This window comes from Actinia tenebrosa, unplaced genomic scaffold (genome assembly GCF_029948245.1).
Source record: "Actinia tenebrosa isolate PJP-AT-01 unplaced genomic scaffold, QUT_ActTen_1.0 PGA_scaffold0__85_contigs__length_37466705, whole genome shotgun sequence".
Taxonomy (NCBI): Eukaryota; Metazoa; Cnidaria; class Anthozoa; order Actiniaria; family Actiniidae; genus Actinia; species Actinia tenebrosa.
Window position 1 is genome coordinate 34,008,084 of NW_028292569.1, and position 21,177 is coordinate 34,029,260.

General features: G+C 33.9%; 2 protein-coding genes across 10 annotated transcripts in view; one reads left to right on the forward strand and one right to left on the reverse strand.

The window, feature by feature from the left end:
• Positions 1 to 21,177, reverse strand: part of LOC116307366 (histamine H2 receptor) — a 159,794-nt gene that overhangs the window by 80,536 nt on the left and 58,081 nt on the right. For all 9 annotated transcript variants that reach the window (XR_004198392.2, XR_016118830.1, XR_016118829.1 and 6 more), the window contains exon 3: positions 9,992 to 10,094. The gene's annotated coding sequence lies outside the window, so the exon portion shown is untranslated. The remainder of the gene's footprint in view (positions 1 to 9,991; positions 10,095 to 21,177) is intronic.
• Positions 19,245 to 21,177, forward strand: part of LOC116307367 (alpha-1B adrenergic receptor) — a 33,117-nt gene continuing 31,184 nt past the window's right edge. The window contains exon 1 of the mRNA XM_031717588.2: positions 19,245 to 19,314. The gene's annotated coding sequence lies outside the window, so the exon portion shown is untranslated. The remainder of the gene's footprint in view (positions 19,315 to 21,177) is intronic.

Sequence of the window (21,177 nt, forward strand, 5' to 3'; positions counted from 1 at the left end):
GAAAGGAAAGTCAGAGAACCCGGTGATAAAGAGTTTCGAAGCATGATTTTTGTGTGTTTTTTGTTCAATGTTTTTTTGTTTTTTTTTTGTTAGCAAACCCTTTGAATTGTCAAAAATATACCTTTAAAATTCAACCCTAATACTGTTTTTGCATTTTCCAAACAACCTCAAAATCGACCTAAATGCAACTAATTCGATTACTACCAACTGAGTAAATTGAATCTCTTAGTTACTGCGAACACTGTAAAACCAGCCTTTAAAAGTACGACCACATAAAACACACCGGCACAATTCATTAACTGTCTGCGTAGCACTGAAAAGGTTTCGGCAAGTGCTAATGAGTAAGACAAGGTGTAAATTTCCAGAAAGCTATTTATTATGACTAGCAATTCTCAGAATAAAATATATTTAGCCCCAGGCAATAAAATCGTTTTTCAATAAACTAGAAATATTTAAAGTAAGTGAGTAATTGGAAGTGTTTCATTAATGATGGAAGAGACGTCAGGTGGTTTGGTCATTCATTTTGTAATCAGTTTTGGTTGCAGTAAAAGTCATAACCTCGAAGGTTTGTAATTAAAAACGTACAGATTTCGAACCTGTCAAGACTAACGCTGCACTGGTGAGTGAATTAGAGAATTACAAGTGAGCTTACTGTTATATTCTTTGCGTGCGTATGTCCTAATAATCACTTAATAAATATTTTGCTTTACTTGTTTCTTCCTTTCTTTCTTTCTTTCTTTCTTTCTTTCTTTCTCTCTTTCTCTCTTTCTTTTTTCTTTCTTTCTTTCTTCCCTCTTCTATGTCGTGTTATCATCGTTTCTTTCTTATATTCAGTAACGTAGACATACTTCATTTATTTAAGAAATCCTTAGACTGTCTTTCTTTCATATACAGTGTCTCGTAGTTTAGGTGTGGTGGATAATATTAAAAGTACTATCAATTTAAATTAAATTAACATTATTGAACAACTTGCAATATGAGAAGTTTTATCATGGTTTTTTTAGTTACAACGGTCTGTTTTCCTTCGGTATGCCAAACAAAGAGAGACTCATTCATGATCACAGGGGTGGGGGGGGGGGGGGGGGGGGACTGAAGTAGCGTACACCATCCCGTGCCGCTTCCTAACCTTGGAGAATTCTTATAAGTAAGAATATTTTGAATTCAATTCTAAATCAAACGTTCATGTGCGTGGAAGAAATACGCAAACTCAGGTGGTATCGTAAGGAATAATTGGTAAGGTAGGGCTCGGAACATGATTGAGGGTGAATTTAGCTCGATCGATTTTTAAACAAAAGGAAAGACAATATTGTGAAAACCCAACTGTTAGAATATCGGTCCGTAACGGCAAACACGACTCAAAAAAAAATTTCGAATACATCATTAAAAGCCTTAATTTTCGAACGCGATACGAGCGAGTTAAAAAATCGCTATATTCACTTGTGATTGTGTTGGAGTCACCGTAAAGCATCGTTAACGATCTAACACATTTACTGAAAATATGCTTCTTTTAATGCTATTTCCGCTATATCATTTTCCCGGAAATATTAATGTTTTCTAACGCAGTACTAGTCGTTTTAATGGATGCGGAGCTCGTAAAAGGACCTGGAAAATCATTAATTACTAGAAGAAGGTGCACTATTTGCTTGCATAGCTGAAGTAAAGACAGAATGTTGAAAGACGTCCTCAATTATACCGTTGTTCCTGAGTACTATTAGCATTGTCATTATTGATGGTTTGTTCACGGCGGCCGTGTTGGAGGAACTTAACAAAAGAATTGTCAATGAATTCTTTTGTTATATCCTCCAAATGGCCGCAGTGTCTTTTGTTATTTAGTTCTCTTGGGAATGGTTGAAAACCATCAATTGCTATTGTTATTCATTGTTGTTGTCATTGTTGTTCATGCTGTTTCATTTTGTTGCTGCTGCTGCTGCTGCTGCTGCTGCTGCTGCTGCTGCTTATAATACTTTCATAACTATTGTATTTATGATCATTTTTGATGTTCCATTGTTATTGATAAGGATAATATTTTCCTCCTTTCTCCTCAATTCCACATAAAAAAATATATGTATATGAAGTAGAAAACTCGAAATCCCTCTAGACTACTCTCTCTTTATATCTACACTTAAGTACTGAACATCAATGCAATGTTTTGGCTTTTTTGGTCAAAGCCGGTTTGCTATATTTTAAACACTAAATACATTAAGTTTACACCAGCTGTACAGAGGCGCCTAATGGATATGCGTGCACATGAGATAAATTGTTCTATTGTGTCATCTTGGTTACTCAGTGTTGAAAAAACTGCAACTTCATTGGATGGAATTTCAGAACTTTTAGTCACCGAATATCGTCAATAAACTATCGTTTATTGTTTTTTATCTTAGTGTTAATACCCAACGGGTTATGTTTTTTTACTGCATACATCGCAATCGTTGCTGTTTAATCACATCCGGAAATCGAGCAAATTAAACTGAATATTTGAAACAGCTTAAAAGTCATCTTCGAGAAAGTGCTCGCTATTTTTTCTCACGAACACAAAGCTTTTCATAATAGTTAATTAAAAACTTGATTTCATAACGTCAGCCTAAGGCAAGTTATCAGGTCCGCAGATCATCTCTTCTTGGTGTAATTAAATTTTTACATACGAGTGCAAAAGAAAAAAGAAGAAGAAGAAAATTTGAAAATAGAGCGAAATATCTTAATTAGTTCAGTACCCAAATAAAACACAAAACTATAGAATATACTAAAATCAATATCCACGACAAAGGATGAAACAAATATCCCAGATACATTAATCCTAAGGTCACGTTGCCCCAGTGGTATCATTTTTATCATCACTTTGAGGAAAATCTCTGAAAAACTGTATTATCTCTAGCCAACGTCCACTTGGTATCAATGTCCTAATGACTTGCTAATTTGATCCCAAGATAAAAGCCTATAAGCCTAGACTAGAGAAGAAATTAAAAAATGAAGCCAAAGCAAAACCGTATTATTTTCTTATTGCGTTTTTACGATGAAAACAATCAGGTCAGTTATTATTTTTCTGAAAATTAATCTTATCTTCCTTTTTTTTTCTTTTCATACTCTTCCCTTTTTTTTTTTATTTTTTTATTATTTGCTTTCCTTTCTTACTTTTTTTATCTATTTATTTATTTTATTCAGTACTGGAAAATAAAGACTTCCAAATATAAGAAATATATATATACGTCGACATTTAATCTTTTCCATTTTCAAATAAGGTGTGATTTCTCTTTAGAAGCGTTTTTGTTTACTGATGAAGGTTGAGATTGATATAACCCAAAAAAAGGAAATAGGAAAACATTAAGACCAAACAAAAAGGATGTTATTGAATTTGAATCTATTAGTTCTTTTACTGAAGATATCATTTGCAATGTTTTCCTAAGTTTGTCAGTCACTGGCTTGCGCTTTTATATACTGATATTTTAAACTTTGCTTTAGTAATACAATGGAGTTAAACATGTTACATTAAACACAATAGAGATCGACAAACTTCCGTTGATTGGTAACATTATATAAATATACAAAAACACTACCCACGGACATCTTTGTAAATAAAAATAATAAGTCTGTCTACACTTTGCTTCTATTGTCGAGCGAGGATTTCAGTTTTTGAAAAATAGTGACATCAATGGTCATTCAAAAACAACTGATATGTTCTATGCAAGAAAACGTGGGAGAAATTTTTGGCACGACTGAAATAGTTAGTGGAGTTTTTTAAATGTTTGAATTAGCATGTTCATATATTGTTTGAATTATGCTTACACAAAATGAACTAATATGGAGAAGTCACCATAACAATGAAAGACAAACTACGCTTTCCGATAAGTAGTTTTTCCGACTTTTCTTTAAAATAGTTTGCCTTTAGTTTGATACGATACGATATTATCTGATCGACGACTGAATGGATATACAATATTGTTATTCTTTTAAATATCAAACTAATAATAATCTCCAACGTGATGTATTGCAACACCGAACGTATTTAACACATTTTGTGTTACTAAATGGTTTGCGTAAACCTTAGTTAAAGCGTAAACTGATTTCAATACTAATATGTATCTCCAGATCTGTTACACATCAGCACAAGTCAGGTAAGCAAGAACGGACGCTTAATACCGCATCAAAGCAAGGCAAGAACAGCTAATACTGTGAAAAGAGAATACATACGAAGGTATGGATTTGGGATGATGGGAATTCTAAACGTTTTCCAACTTCAAATCAATAAATACGATGAGCATCAATAAAGTACAAAAAGGAAGATCCCATATTGTTGCAAAGTATATGATGTCATTCTTCTCTGCAGCTTAACCGCATTTACATTTTTGAAAATTGCAGGGGGTATGGTATAAGGGTGGACATGCATAAATTGCCTTTTTCAATGCAAACACCGTTGCCAGAGAGTAAGATATAATTTCGAACCCTTATCCCATTATCACTACGAGATGAGTAATTCATTTACGTATCATGAGTTTCCTCGCCAGGTTCTTCCATAAGGCAAATACTATTCAGCAAACCCGTTCGAACTAAACAAAGTCAGATATATATATTTTCATATAATTATATATTTATATAATTACTACTCGTTTAAGCAATGGTGGCAAAGCAATAGTGTATTATTGGATATTATTTGTTGGGTCTCTCTCTCTCTCTCTCTCTCCATTTGAGGGCTTCTTCCGCGGGGTTTCCTCGATCTCTGAGTTAACCGTTTCCTAAAGTTGATCCGCAATGTTTTTGATGATATCGATATAAAAGAAATGTTAGTTTTATTGGGATTTAATTTAAGACTAGCTGATACCAAAAATACTTTACTGTCGTTATAAATAGGCATATATTTCCATTTGTCATTGAGCCGTTTTGAGGTACAGCTGTAGATTTATTTGGGATATTCAATACCAATGTTTTTGTTATCGATATGTGATAAGTTTTCTATTAACAATATTCCTGCCTTAGTAAAAACAATTATTCTTCACGAATACTGGATGGCTTTTAAAGCTTATATTTTGAATTTTGGATTTTGAGTCTTTTGTTTTGAATAAGTGGGAAAAAGATTTTTTTTTCTGAATAAAAAAAAAAACACGAAAACATCAAAACATCTTGACATGTAGCAGCACCGTGTGTACTTAGATGACTAACTAACCAAAATAATAACTATCATCGTAAGAATAACGACACGAGTGAAAAACGTCGGCGCATGCTCTGAATCCGTGTGCAAATTAGTCAAAACATAAGTAAATTTGATTTTCAAATATGCCTAATAAATTGGACTTCACAAAATGCCCAAACTTAGTGTCCATGCTTGAAACTTAAGGCTAATTCTTTCATATTGTGTTTGTTAATACAGTATCTTGATCTGACAAAAGTATACTCTCGAAATTTTTTGTATACTTTGAGAAAACAAACATTTATTTTCTCACTCAAACCAGAGTTAACTCTATAACCTCTGCTTAAACTCTTCAAAATTCTTAGAAAACGTGTTGAAATGCACGAATGTGGAAAACGTTTTTCTCTAGTGTCAAGAATAGCAATTTTTAATTTTCATTCCCGTTAGGTGAGAAGCCGACTGATTTTGATACTTCCTTAAGAAAACCGCCGCCTAGAATCAATCAGAAACTTGATCTTAGATTAGGATGTGTGTGATCCAAAACGTAAATAAGGTCTAAAATAACCGGAAATCCTCTTTAAAACATCGGGAGAGCGTCGAACTATGTTTCATGATAATTTAATGGCAAATTGCTAATTTACTCTTCTTCTAGGGTAAATTGACAAATATCAATCATTATTTGCATATAAATGTTTTTCTTTCCATTTTTTTTTTCTTTCTTTTTTAATGCCTTTCAAATTCACATTAGCCGGAAGGGCAAAGCCTCTCAACGCCCACAGGATATAGGAACTTCCATAACGGCGCATCATTTGCCATGATAATTGCTATATTCCACTAACCAATAATATATAACTAATATTATCTATTCAATTCAAATAATATTGAATATATCTTTTATACAATTAAGTGCGAAGCTGAGCTTTGAAGTCGAAGTCAAGGTTTCATTTACAGATAATATAATAGAATTAATTAAGAGGAAGATAACGAACGCATTTTTTTTCCTTGGGAAAGCCCAAAATGGAAGTGAAAGAGATAGACAATAAGACCAACAAATGACAGCAAAGCTAATTATAACATCAGAAAACAGGAATAATGTTCATATAAAATGACAGAAAAAATCAGATGCAAAGTCAAGGATAAAGACCGATAATAACTGTTCCACGTACAGCCCTTCAAGAATTATACTTATATTAATGTCAGTATGAGTAAGACGCGCGCGCGCGCTTACTTTCCCGCCAAAATCGATATTGACATTACTGAGTTGCGATTAGAGGAGCTCATGCCGGCAGATTTTACTTATCGACTCAGCCTTATCAAAACAAAACAAAGAAACGTACAGTTAACGTAATAAAACGAGAATACGACCTTGGACTAGCTGTGAGGTATTATGAAAAGAGAGTTAAATGACTGTTGGAGGCGTCTATTTATCGCTTCATAAACGGCAATATATGTCAAGCAAAGCGTATTAAAAAGGCATAAAGTTTATCATCATAATTTTTTTTCGGGCTACTTATAAAAACAAAAATTCCTCAATTCTAGGTTGATGAATGCGGAAATTGCGAGTGGACGAACATTTTAGGAAAAGGTGACCAGAAATAAAGCTAATGTTGGTGGAAAATATAAACTATAATACGTAGGTAAACGAGGATTTCTTTTCTTTTCCACGGTTTCCTTTTTATATTCCGCGGCTTAAGTTTGCTATCCTGGTACACGCGTATGAACGCGCCGACATGCAGCGCTGAGCAAGGAGTGCGAGCAGCGTTCCAAACTATTAGCCAATATTTTAGAGTATTCCAATCTATCTGACAGTTGGTGAGAACAAGGCTGAAAACCGTCTTTTTTTCAAAGCAAAAATCCAAAAGCGTCTTTTCTTCAAAGAAAGAGTGTCATTGCTACGCATCGAGTATTGAATTCAATTTATAACATGACTTCGAAAATCAGCAAAGTCAAGCTAGGATTAACATGCATGACTGAGTCAATCAAGTGACTGACGCCTGACTACCGTAATAACCAATCATGGCCTTTTTAGGATCATAGCTATACTATATTTAGACGGTATAGCCCCAAAAATACTCAATCTAAAACTATATGTTCTTAATTGCGTTAGCCTGGTGCAGTAATTACGTTATGGAGTTTAGTCCGAATAAATAAAAGCAGCATTACTTTATTCATAAAACAATCTGCCTCAAACTAAAACTACCAAGAATTCTCCGGCCCGATGAGGAAAAATACAGCGAGCAAGTATCACTGGTTTTAGCACAAAAAAGTGTTTTTCTTCTACAAAACCTACGACTCGGAATCCGCTTTTGCGTATATCGATTTCACTAACCTGTTTACTTACTAGTTGAACTAACTCCAGTTTTAAATAGCGTCCTACTATCGAGAAACCCTTTACCTAGCTCCTTCAAGGTCCTTAATGATATTTTGACATACCTTGTAAAACATCAGTTGAGACGAGCATCGTTCATTAGCTGTTAGTCAAATTTATGAAATGATTGCCTGGGCGACAGCTCTACTCTTTAAAGTGGAATATGAAAAGGGACACAGTCTAGTCATTTGGTTAAACCGTTAAACGATTTACGAGCCCCGCTTTGAAGCTTAAGGCGTCAGAGACTGCTGGATTCACTAGTTCACTGATGTACAGCCTTTCTTTTCGTTCTCTTACTGATTGCGCCATTTATAAAAACAGCTTTATCTAGTTAGTTATGGACGGTAAGGATAAATGAAAGCATTTATCAGGGTTGCTGAAGGCATGTGGTGTCTAATCGAAAACTGGCTTCACAAAGATGTGCGCTTCCGTTCCAAAGAAGACGTTCAGATTTGAAACTCCAGCGTTCAGGATATTACTGTTGCTTCAGACAAATAAAGACTATCAAAAGATAAAGTGCTTTGGATTTTACTTTGGGTAATGTCACAAGTGACAATACCTTCGAAACTTAACAGGTTGCCGACAAAATTGATCTCGTAGAGTGTTTGCCTCTAAATAGGACGTGTTGTTATTGACACTGATACTCTTAAACCATAACATTTACACTGTTATGTATTTAATTAAACTATAGCAGACTATCCATGTTTAATAACACCAAGTACTCATATATCGAAGGGTAAAAATAATTAACGAAATGCATATTGAGTTGAAGTTGAAGATGCTCAATCTAAACCAGCATCAGCATCACTAATATTCATATATTATATATATATACCCTATATTAGAAAGCGTTACCAGTGTCAACAGATACGCGTTTTTTTTCATTTAAGGTTTGTTAATAATATTAATAAAAAGGTTTCATCTAAATAAACTCTAAGAAGACGTTTTTTAATGATGAACAACCTTATGGTTTATTAAGTCTGCTAGGTTTTTCTTAATATAATCAGTTTTTTTTATCGATTTTATCTCGTAAGGAATCAATAACATACAAACGCAAATTTTGCACCTCACACATGAAGTGGGAAGTCCGGTAGACTTTGCGCTAATGCAAGGAACTCCTGGAAATCTTTTATCAAAGTTGTGTTCTATCTTATATTATAAATACACTAACTTTGTCTTGTTCATTGTGACACAACTTCTCGTTTTTAAGGAGGTTGGGTCACGTGACCTGTTGGTTAAAGGCCTATTGGATGATTATAATGATGATTCTTGTGTCAGTAGTGAGACTGATTAATCTAAATGAACTAACACACTATCCGGAAACTCAGAATAACGAAGTTTGGACAGGAAGACCGACAAACATAACTTATGCACTATCACAATCCCTATACCAACCACATTAGTATCGTGTATGCTCTGTATGCACACATTATCGAGTAACGATCAAATAGCAAAAGCAAGAGCAAAACCCGACCCACAGACACGCGCTATAAAAAAAAGAAAGATTAATTGATTGCTGTTAGTAAAACGTGGTTTAGATAGTTTAAAGATAGATCTGATAAGCCTCGCCTTCTGACTTCCGCGTTTTTTCTAATTTGTTTTATTACGAAAAAAATAAATGAAAAAAGGCTTTCCTCTGGTCCTTGAAATTTTCTTTCTATTGATTTTTCTTAAGAACTACTATACCTGACGGCGATAGTTATCGCCCTGCACCAGTAGTATTAGAGGTTTTATGGATTAATTGGTCACCTTCAGTAATGTTGAGCTAAAAATAGCCTTTTTTTCGACTTCTTCCTTTCGGAAACTCGATTAGGGTTGACGATACCATTTTATGTTATACTATTTTTTTCAAAATGAACTAGCTCTTTGATTTCGTACTTCATGCTGACATTTTTCATGGCGTTGCCAGTTATATATAACTTTTGATGGAAGTGCATCGCGCAGTCTCGGTTGTGATTGGCTGACCGTTAGTCTTTCCTGATACTCTTTTAAACGTAATCGTGATATCATTTTTCACAACAACACTATGGTGGGACATATCGTAAGTTATGACGGATGTATGTCAATATATGATTATCAATGCATTCTCGTTTGTGATTGGCTGACCGTTAGTCTTTCCTGATACCCTTTTAAACGTAATCGTGATTTTATTTTTCATCAACAACACTATGGTGGGACATATCGTAAGTTATGATCGATGTATGTTAATATATAATTAACAATGCATTCTCGGTTGTGATTGGCTGACACTTGTCTTTTCAGGATTCCTTTTATATGTAATATCGTTTAAAAAAATCGCAATACTTCGGGTTGCAGTTTAATGGAGAGTAGAAGTAACTTTGTTTATTTATTTGTACCGCCTTAGTATAAGGGTTATATAATGAAGTACTCTTCATTTTGGAATAATAATATAAGGTATTCATTAATTAATATTAGCAATCACTTGTACATTTGATATGTAATTGACCAAGGAGATTAATTACCCAGAAATCATTCAGGCTCACCTTGAATTTGAAATAATCCCTTGAGCAGTTGGCAGAGGGTTGAAGTTTTAACACTTTAGATTTGACTGAATTAATCCCACGTCCACCGCCGAGCAGATGTTTCCTGTTTCAAGTAAAAAAGTGATTATTGTACTTGTGGTAAACCATCACAAAAAGCCAGCATAACAATGGATCATGAAACACGGTTAAGTACAACAAAATATATACACATCAATAAAACAAAACAAAAAAATTAATTATCTAGTCCTTCTCTTAAATCGCGCAAAGTCTTGTTAAGTCTTGCCTTTAGCAAGCTTCTAGATCTAGTGAAAAAAACGATTGTTTTCAAACAGATGAAATCAAGTCTATTTATACACGCTAGCCTGTTCAATAAAATACATAATGGTTTACAATAGGGGCGTTGTAAACACACTGCCAAGCGAGTATGCTATGCATGGTATTCGTTTCGAAAATGCTGCTGCACATGAATTAATACCAGCGTGACAATTTTTGTGTACGCTGACTCATTTCTTCAGGATAAATAAGGTTATTATTATTATTTTATGGACGTTTTTGTTTGATCTGTGAGATAAGTTACACTTTACAATTTTGCTGGATAATCTAGGCTAAGTTGCTATAATAATAATAATAATAATAATAATAATAATAATAACAGTAATAATAATAATAATAACAGTAATAATAATAATAATAATAATAATAACGCAAATACAAAAATTCTAAGGCGCTTTAAAGTTATTTCTATGGCGCGCATACCACAAACTTTTCTTTTCTTTTATTCTAAGTTTGCTCCTTTCATTTGCAGCGAGTATCTCTATCCAGTATCTATAATCTATCAACGGCTTACTTGAAAACCAATTGTTTAATTGAATGTAATTACCGCTTTTAAATAAAGTTGTCATTCATTCATTCATCCAAATATTCATTCAATCGTTCTTCAATCCTTAAAATTTTATCACTAGTTCAACAATTTAGGCCGATCAAAGTCAGGGAATGGCTAACAAACAGATATATGGAATTGGAGATTAGCGTGTTGTAGGTTTTATATAAAACAAAACTGAGAGGCCTGCAGAGAAACCCAAATGGACCAAAGCCTTTGGATGGACCTAACAAACTCTACCCACATGTGATGACCCTTCATCATTCTTATTTATTTCCTAATTTACTAACTATGATTAGATTCGATTCCAAAAATTCACGAATCGGTTTGAATCTGAGGGATATCTTGCAAAACGATAAGCTTGGTCGATTTTTTGGACTTCTTGGAACCAAAAACCAATTTGTGCTTTTCGAGTTTAATGGTCAGTCTTGACGTCGCTTTCTCGAGCACTAGAGTGTCTTTATCGAAAAGCTACTTCGCTTTAATAAAGGAGATGCATCATATAAAAGTCACGAATCGCTGCTTGAATGAAGATCTTTATCATTTAATTCGACTTCCAAGATCAAAGCCTGATGGGCTAACTACTTGGAAATAATCGCAAATTGGTACTTAAAAACTTTCTAGAAGGAGACTTGACAGAGTAGGAGGAGATGTATCGGTATTAAAAATGCACAGTGGTTATGATAAGCATACAAATAGAAGCAAGCTGTATGCAAAGGACTATATTGAGATATCAACTCCAAGTGGATACATCAGTGTTCAACAGGAATTCTAAAAGTTCAGTGGATATTGAATTTAACAATTGCAAGTAAGATTGATGTGTCTAGGTGACACTAAAAGGTAACTGTCCACCAAATGCTATATGATAAGGAAAACTGAAAGGGATTAGTATTAATTATTATACATCATTAGCAGAAGCTTAAAAATGCAATAATGAAATAGTTCTTAGAATGTGATAAACTTTCGATAAGCCATCAGTATCTCTTCACAAAAACAAGATTAAGCGATTCAAACAGCTAGACTGAGACATATTTAGGGTCCTTGAAATTAAATGCATGAAGTACGATCGTTAGAAAAACCGATTCCCACATACAATAAGCCTGAAGCGAGATGACGTTTTACCCCCGTCTCTAGACCATAATCCTTTTCACATTGGCTTTTGTTCTTTAATGATGACTATTGTATTCTCTAAGGAATCGAAAATTTTAATAGTGAAAGAATTTCAAAAACTATTACGAAGTACGATCGTGAGAAAACCAATTCCCACATAGAATTGCAATTCTGCTGCTTTTGTTCATTTTCATTTTTACGATAATGATAACCTTCATTAAAGGTTCCCATGATGAACTTTGTAACTAAGGAGCTAAAAGAAAAATAAACAATTTCCTAAGACTAAACAATACTAAATTACTGTCATCAAGCCAGTTTAATGTTTCTTGGACCACAATGAGCGTTGCCGTATTTGCTCCTAAGTGACTGATTTCGAATCAGTTATTGGCTTTAGGCTGTCCAGAATATCATCACCATCTTCTTCAAGTCATAATAGATCATTGCATGTAAAGCCTTCATCAATATTATCTTGAAAGCTATCATAGAATTGTATCTTATATATCAATCTATCTTCTAACTACAGAATAAACTCCAAATTCACAGAAACGTCACAGAGGAATTTCTTAGCAATTTCAATTGAAATTTATTTATGGATGTTCAAGTGTTCTCGGATCAATGTTAATCATTTGCTCTTCCCGTCTTTGTTCCTCTCCTTAAATATATTGCCTTTAATAAAAATACACAGGTGATTATTGAAAATCTCGCGCGCTGATTGGTCGAGAAACTCACACTATCACACGATAATCACCTCCAGCGATAATCCAAAATGGCGACCAGCCGCTTTGTTGCTTTTACCAGAAAAAAAGTCTTTTATCTTCTTTTTTTTTCTTCTTTTTTTGAAAGAATCACCTGTGTATTCATACTAAAACAATTATTTGTCCCAGCCTCAGTGAATATCGGAGAATATTTACCTCGCAGCTCGAAGACTCGCGTCTCGGTAAATATTCCCCGATATTCACTTCGCCTTCGGAGAATAATTGTTCTGTTAGATATTGAAAAAAAATTGCCGATTGTTAATTTCTTACTTCTATAGTGTTATTTGTTTAGCGGTTTATCTCTTTACTTTTTCCATTATATTTATAAATTATAAATTTTTTTCGTTATTCATTCTCATTCCATTGCTTGCATCCGTCCTCTCTCTTAAGGCTATCTGTGCCAATATGTTATATATATATCATACGCTTGCAATTGCTTACATTACATTATATTAGGGACCATTTGTTTTTTTACCGTGGGGGGGGAGGGGAGGGGGAGCTCATTAAAACTGTAATCGTCCGGCTAAACGAGGTTGGTTGAACACAAACAAAAATACTTGTCGCACAGCACTTTCGTTAAAATAATTAGAATGTAAAATAGAGAGCCATATGCCTCCCCTAAACAATACAAATTGAACGGTTTTTTATTCCTATCTCTCTAGAAAATTGTCATCTTATTTTGCTATTCTCGCCCAACCGCTGAGTTAATTGCAAACACTGAGTTCTTTGTCCGTTCCCTTACACATCATTCTGGTACTTTTCAATGTCATGCCCAGTCTAACGAAATCTAAGGTCTCAGCCTAACGCAGTGGCAGATCTAAAATTTCAAGTACAATGTTCACAGTAGAAACAAGAACTGTTGTTAAGATTATTTAAGCCATGCCACATTTGAGCGCAAATTTTCTACTGGAGGGAAAAAAGGGCATGATCCCTGAATTTCCTCAAAATTTTGAGACATTTTTCTCCTAGAAAAGGTTTGTTCAGGCTATCAAGTGTCATACTTAGTCAATAACGGTTTAATTTGAGAACAAAATATCGGAATTTGGTGAATCACGTTCACCATGTGATGACTCTGCTGCTGGGAACTATTAATGAAGATTTGCTGTCATCACTGATGAGGATTATTAACACGAGACATGGCGCTGAAATATCGGACGCCCACTCTATTTCTCATACATTATTATTTCCATTAACAAATAATATAATATGCTGAAAATTTTAACGTAATGAAATATAGACAAAATAAATTGTATAAAAAGTATAAAAAGTACTAAAGTATATAATAGACCTGAATACCCTCCGTAGCTACTGCTTTCTGAAGACCGACTGAACAGAGCACTCCATGAGAAGTAATATTTCAAAGCCGACAATGGGACTGGACGGGATTTCAAGGCCATAAGCAATTAGTTTGGAAATAATTGCGCTGACTTGAAATCCCGTCCAGTCCGATATTGGAGGCTTTGAAATGACTTTACATGCTTATTATTATTCGACTAGGACTGAATTTATTTTGTTCCAGTTACTACAGACTGAATGCAGTCCTTTCACATGACTTTACCAGGTTTCAAGTAACATCATGTGACCCAAAAATAGGCCATTGATTGACTGGTTTCCTCATGAATTATTAATGAGTATGAGAACTTCGTTTTCTTGTCATTACACGGAAGACACTTGGTGCAAATGACTGAGGGGTATTTTTCCTTTTAAAGCAATTTTTTCCCTTACGTAAATAAGGAATATTTACGGTTTTCTGGCAGCCATTTATTTCACTTCAATACAAAAACTTCATGCTTGTATATCTACCGAGGATTTGGCGCCGGATATCTATTCAGGCTTACGATACTTTTACAAAAACCATCTACGTCGAATTAACGGAAAGCGCGGTTAAATCGTTTACGTTTAAGGCAGGCCAACAAAAATCAAACAAATATTTAGTTTAATTAAAATATTATTATCAATATATGCCGGAAAAATTAGTCTTCCTTATGTGATAATGTACAAACTTCTATACATTTAATTAACGATACTATTTCTTGTTTCCAAAGATAATGCTTAAGATTTTCCCACTCAACAGAAATATTTTGTTGCGGATATTTTATGTATTCTTCTATATCAATTATAAACAGCGCTTATTAAGTTGCTCGAGTGGGTGGTAAATTTGGTATTATGCAAAAGACACATCTTAATATTGAATGGGCCTCGGCATGGCACGCCAACAAAATGTCTCTGCCTTATTGATCCACAACGACATGTTGATTTAGTTCAGATGATTTTTTTTTCAATCGCGTAGTCAACTCCATTTCATCTTATCGCTCCAAGCAAACCACCACGTAATCCAAGAGCCAATCATATTTCTTTTGATAATCAAGTAGATTACGGTATTGCTATATCGTGTCGAGATACATAGAACCCTCAAACCTTGGTGGTCCATTTTGACTCTTAAGAGACATCGTATGCTATTATCTCCCATTTCTTCCCTCAGTGCCTGTGATGGCCTTCTATTCCAAGTGATTTGAAGCCACTGGATTTTAAGATAAATGCGTTATTTTCAGATAGTTAATCAATACTAAGACTGTATTACTAAAAATCTTAAAGAGAAGTTATTGAAAGGAGCTTTGACGATCAAAAGGTAAACCTTGTCAGTTTAACGATATTAAGATAAATGCGTTATTTTCAGATAGTTAATCGATACTAAGACTGTATTACTAAAAATCTTAAAGAGAAGTTATTGAAAGGAGCTTTGACGATCAAAAGGTAAACCTTGTCAGTTTAACGATATTAATAACACTTTGAAAAAGACTGCCTCTTAAACATCGATTAAAAGATTCCTTTCCAAGCATTTTTCCAGCATTTCAAACGGAACTCCCAACAATTTGCTTGCGTTTAATAATAAACCAGTAGACTGAAACAGCAATCATGACGTCTACTGCTTAGCTGTTCTTAGTTTTACGACATTGACCTGCTTGTATCTTTTGTGCATATCTGTCTAAATTAGTATCAGTAATTCGTTGGGCGCTTTTATTTCCAAATTCTCACGGAATTTCCTTTTCATTTCACGCAAGATTATATTCTGCCGCTGAAACATATTGGAAATTTATAGTCATACCGCTAACAAGGCAAGGAACATGATTTCATAATATTTAATATTATTATTATTATTATTATTATTATTTCTTAAAAACGCATAATCATACGATCTCAATTCTTTTTACAATAGTTTTTTTAATATATATATATATATATATATATATAGAAATAAGAAAGGTAAGAAATAATCGAGGACAACTATTATATATATAGATATATATAAATGATATGCATGTATATATACACATTGTACACACACACACACACATGCATGCATGCATTTACTGAAAAACATTTTTCAATTTGACTATATGTACAGTATTTGCGTTGTTCATGTATATACTTTCCAAAAGGATCTATAAATATATTAAAGAATTCAACACTAGTGGCCTTAGCCAGTCTTGTAATGCTAAAACAGTGCCTGCTGGAACCGAGTGACTATATAGTGTACGCCCCGACCTTCATAACTTCGTAGTCCATTATATGAAGTAGATTATCCTGAGCTGAATAAGTCTTTATGCTAAAACGAAGCCTGCTGGAAACGACTGATCATAGTGTACGACCGACCGCTACAACGTAACAACTTCGTAGTTCATTATATAAAATAAATTATCTTGAGCTGAATTTGCTGACATTCTTATATAATGCTAAAACGAAACCTGTTGGAACCAACTGATCTTAGTGTGCGACCGACTGCCACAACTTCACAACATATCTGTATTCCATTATATGAAATATATTATCTTGAGCTGAATTGCTCTCTCGACTACCCCGCAGCCGATATAGTTTTCACCAACACCCTCGTTAATATGCACTAAACTAAACTAACCTAAAGTCTCTCGTAACCGACCTTCAAAAATACAATCGTATAAGCACTATTGAAGAGAATGTTGATTTTCCATATTCTATTTTTTATTTGTTCCTTTTTTAATCTCAAGTGCGGTACTGCCTATGATATCAATTCATATCCTGGCAATAGACCCATCGGTCCGCCATTTTTAATTGAACTTCTCAAGCCGACCAATCAGACGTTTTTATCCTATCGGCAGATCTGTGGAAATGCTCTAGGCCAGTTCAACCTGCGATCACAATCACATTATTGGTGTTATTTTGGGTGTTTTTTGTCTTTTTTCTCTCTCAAAGAGAGACAATTGTTCAACTTATAGAGCGCGTGTTTTTTTTTATAGCAATATTTGAATTAATATTCGAATTTGGTCAAAGTAATCATTAGTTATCTCAACGCTTTTTATTCGTTAAAACCAAAGACAGACGTATGTTCAAACGCATGTAGTTGGCGTATTCATTAACACCGTATTAGAAATTGTTATCCTATTTGTGATATGTGGAATAATATTTGCTTCTCTTAGGAGAATCTTATGTTTATTTGAGGATTATTTCTTTTTCTTCGGGTAGTGAAGGTCATTGAATTAAACGGGGTTGAATCCAATGCCTCAGGATTCGCAAATGACTTTTTTTGTCAAACTGACTGAAGGATCGGATGACAAACAGACAATTAAAAAAAATCGTAATTTTTCACTTTGCTCACAGGCCAGCTTTTAATTAGTCTGGCTAACTAACACCCGACCTGCTTCTTCGGTAAAACGTTCGAGCGACTTCTGGATCAAAGAAACCGCTTTAGTTAACCTCTTATTGATTATTTCTTCAAGGTGTATGTAATTTATGTCTATGTATTATAATGTCGATTGCTTGTTTAAGGCTTCACTTTCGTATTATAAAACTGCCTGGTTACTAAGCAACTGTGAGACGAGGAATATATATATTCAGTCGGAAAGGAGGAAATTGCTTTCGTAAAAGTTGTCTGTCACCTGCAGTTTTTAAAACTAGATTTTTCTAGTATTACATTCTAAAACGTTCAATAATTAAGAAATTTTCATCTATCAGAAATTTTATTAATATCCAGACTAGTAATTGTTTTCAAACATGACTGGGCTTGTTCTGAGAGAAAAAGACTTTTAAATGCAAAGAGCATTATTTATTCCGGGTTCTTTTTTTTCGTAAATAGTGAGAGATAGTAACCAATACATACCCCAAAAAGATGCGTTCTATTAAATTTGTACAGGTGCACGACAATTTCGTGTCTATCTTAAAGAGAAAAGAAAATCAGGGAAAAACTATTGACGTTGCCAAAGTTTTTTCATTCCTTATCTTCCAATAAAATATATTCAATGTTTCTTCATTCCGTTTCGTTGAAAAATGGTTTTGTATTTTTCGTTTTTCATTTTATTTTAATCTGGTTACTCAAATGAAATTCTTTCATTCTTATTTCCTTACTTTCTCCACCTTTAAGATAGCTTCCTTCGTGTTATTTAATTTATAGCTACTTAGATTTAAGGAATATAAAACGTGCGCGTGCTTTTAAAGGACGAGCTGGAACTTAAAGAGTCCAATCTTTCCACCATTTTGGAACCATAACGTAGTTAACTGTAGCGATCGAAGTTATAATTCCAAAAACAGCTTTTAAAGCGGAATCAAGTAACAATGAACACCAATATGGAGTCCATAAAACCGGCTATGAGTTAAGAAAAAAAGCAAAATATAATATATGAAATCCGTGATTAATGCGCGCTGATAACTGTACTTTCCAGACGTCTTTAGCTTAAAATTCAAAACTCGCCCCAGTCCCTTGCTCGTTTTTGAATTAGCCAATTGGAAAAAAAGCGCTTAGTAAAAAATTCAAGGAATATAAACCATGCGCGCGCATCTTTTGTCTACCAACCTAGTTTAATAATGCGTCGGCTCTCTTTAAACTTCTTGATCGTGTTGATTGTTTGTTTTGTTTCTATTTTGTGCGTGTTTCTTTTGTTTCTCTCTCCCTTTTTTCCCTCTCACTCTCTATTCTTTTTCTTAAAAAAAATTTTCTGCCTTTTCGACAAAATGGAGCTTAAATTAGTTCCACTTTTAATTTAAGAGGGCAGCAAATCGTAACTAAAATTAAGATGTTTCTAACAATATATATTAAACGTATAGTTCCTTTGCCAGAGAAACCCTGTAGGCTCCCAATAAACAATTTCTTTGCTTTTTTTTATTTTTATTTTATTTTTTATTTTTTGCTGCCTTTTTTATATTTTTATTTTTAAGATAACATAGTTTTATATCTTTTATCAACTGGGTAACCCGTAAAAACAAAGTGGGCCAATGAGAACGACCGGAATTCCGCCTGTTTGCATTAAAAATCGGTGAAAGACACTTTAAAATGTTATATAATTGTTTTTTGCTGAAAAGCTACCGACTCGTAACCCGGTCTAATATAGCGGTTTCCTTAATGTTTAAGTTCTTGATGTCCGCACGTATGTTGCCAAATATGTTGTCTTTCGTAATAAGGTAGTACTTAATCATGTCCATGACATAATTGGAGTGTGTTATATATATGTGTTTTCTTAGAAGGTAAATTCATTGCATTTCGCAGAGGGAAAAATACACAGATCATCCTCGGACTTATATACCAACTCAAAAGACATACAAAAAAGAAAGTAAGTACATCACTGAAAAACTAAAATGCCTTGTACATGACGGAGGAAAGTAATCTCTTACAGATGGAAAAAAACATTTTCTTATGTGATTTCTTGTTAATCGACGATGGGACTGGATTTTTTTAACTTAAAATTTATAGAACACTACAATTTATGATTTTGTTTCGATTGTTATAAGGGTTTTCAATTTCAAAGTTTAGTTTATTCTATTGTTTTTTATTTTGTCTACTTTATATCGTAACATCCAAAACCTACTGAAAACAAATGTCATCAAATATTTAGAGAGGGAAAACATTTCTACCAGTGGTATACACTCGCTATTTTCTTGTCATTTATTTTACTGAACGTCATAATCTACTTACCATTTTCTTAAATAAAAAACGCCATTCTTATAAAAGGTATATTCATGAATCATAGAGGTAGCTAGAGTGATATAATAAGGGAAAGTTTTGTTGACAGTAAATCAAAAACCATATGAGATAAGGAGGATCGTAGGATCGTAGGATCGTAGGATCTCATTAACACTTAAAACAAATCAAGTCAGTAAAAAGCAAAAGCCATCGTTCCTTCATAAGAGTCTCCCTACCATCGTTCCTTCCTATATGCTCCTGTCGTTGAGTACTTTAGGAGCGGCTTTCATTGATGTTCACCTCATAACCTAACTATAAACGAATTTATGACAGTTTGCAATCACATGGCCATTCAGCTCCCTACTAAGACTTTCAAAGTCAGAGTAATTAAGAAAATAGGGATTTTCTTCTAAATTAAGGATAATCCCTTGTTTTGTTCAACAATATTGGATTATCGAATCAATCTGTATGCATGAATTAGCGATACTGGTTCAAATGCTTGGAACTTTGTATGAGTGAGCGCAAGTGAAGCTTCTAAATAGCAATAACAATCCTCACTTTAAAAAATAGAATCTTGAAAGGCACGATTTTTCATATCGAAATTAAGTAAATGGTGACAGCGTCGGGTCATTTCAATCGGCACCAAAAAGTCCAAAATAAAATGATAAAATTAAGCCACCATGACGTTTATAGCGGTCATATGCTTCTGGACAAAATTAACGACTGTAATAAAATATATTTTCCTCATTCGTTTTGTGATTTGAAGAGAACACTTTAGCAATAACTGAATTGAATTGTTATTATATGAATTGAAAGTCAGGTATGGAGATTTTGCAAGCAAATATGTGTACAGTGTACACAAATATTGGTCAATGACCTGAAAACCTCATCAGTCTAAATCATGTTAAGATGATCTGATTTTGCGTTATCAGGCCAATATAAAGTCTTTCTCGCTTTGCTTGGTGTTTTCGTCCTTTTTTTGAAAGTAACCCATTGTGGCTTACAAAAGAAGGTAAAGAGGAAGGTGTACCTTTGGAAATATTTGACATTTAGACTTAAGTGCTGCAGTAATACTATTGATAGGAAACAAAATATTTATCTCAATCCTCGATTCCTTTATACGTCTTGAAGATCCGGTTATTACATGTTAGAATTCTGTAGATATTGGTTGTTAATGGTACCTGTATGCAAGCGCGGTTGAACGGGTGAATGCCGCGTGATGAACGTGTGGTGTGACACGAACGCTGTCACTGATCTTCAAAAACAATATACCTTTCTTTTTTTCATTCTCTCTTGACTCCGTACAATTCATACTTCAATCCTAACAAACTGCATAATTGATTATTTACAAAATAAATTAAAGCAAGGCTAAAATTAAAGTAATGTTACAAAGAACTCCAGATTTAGTCCAGCTTTTTCGAGACACACCAACAAGACAATAGCGGCATTATTTTTCATTAAATACAGTCCGCAGTAATCTCGACTTAAACGTATTCACAGATAAGCGTAATTC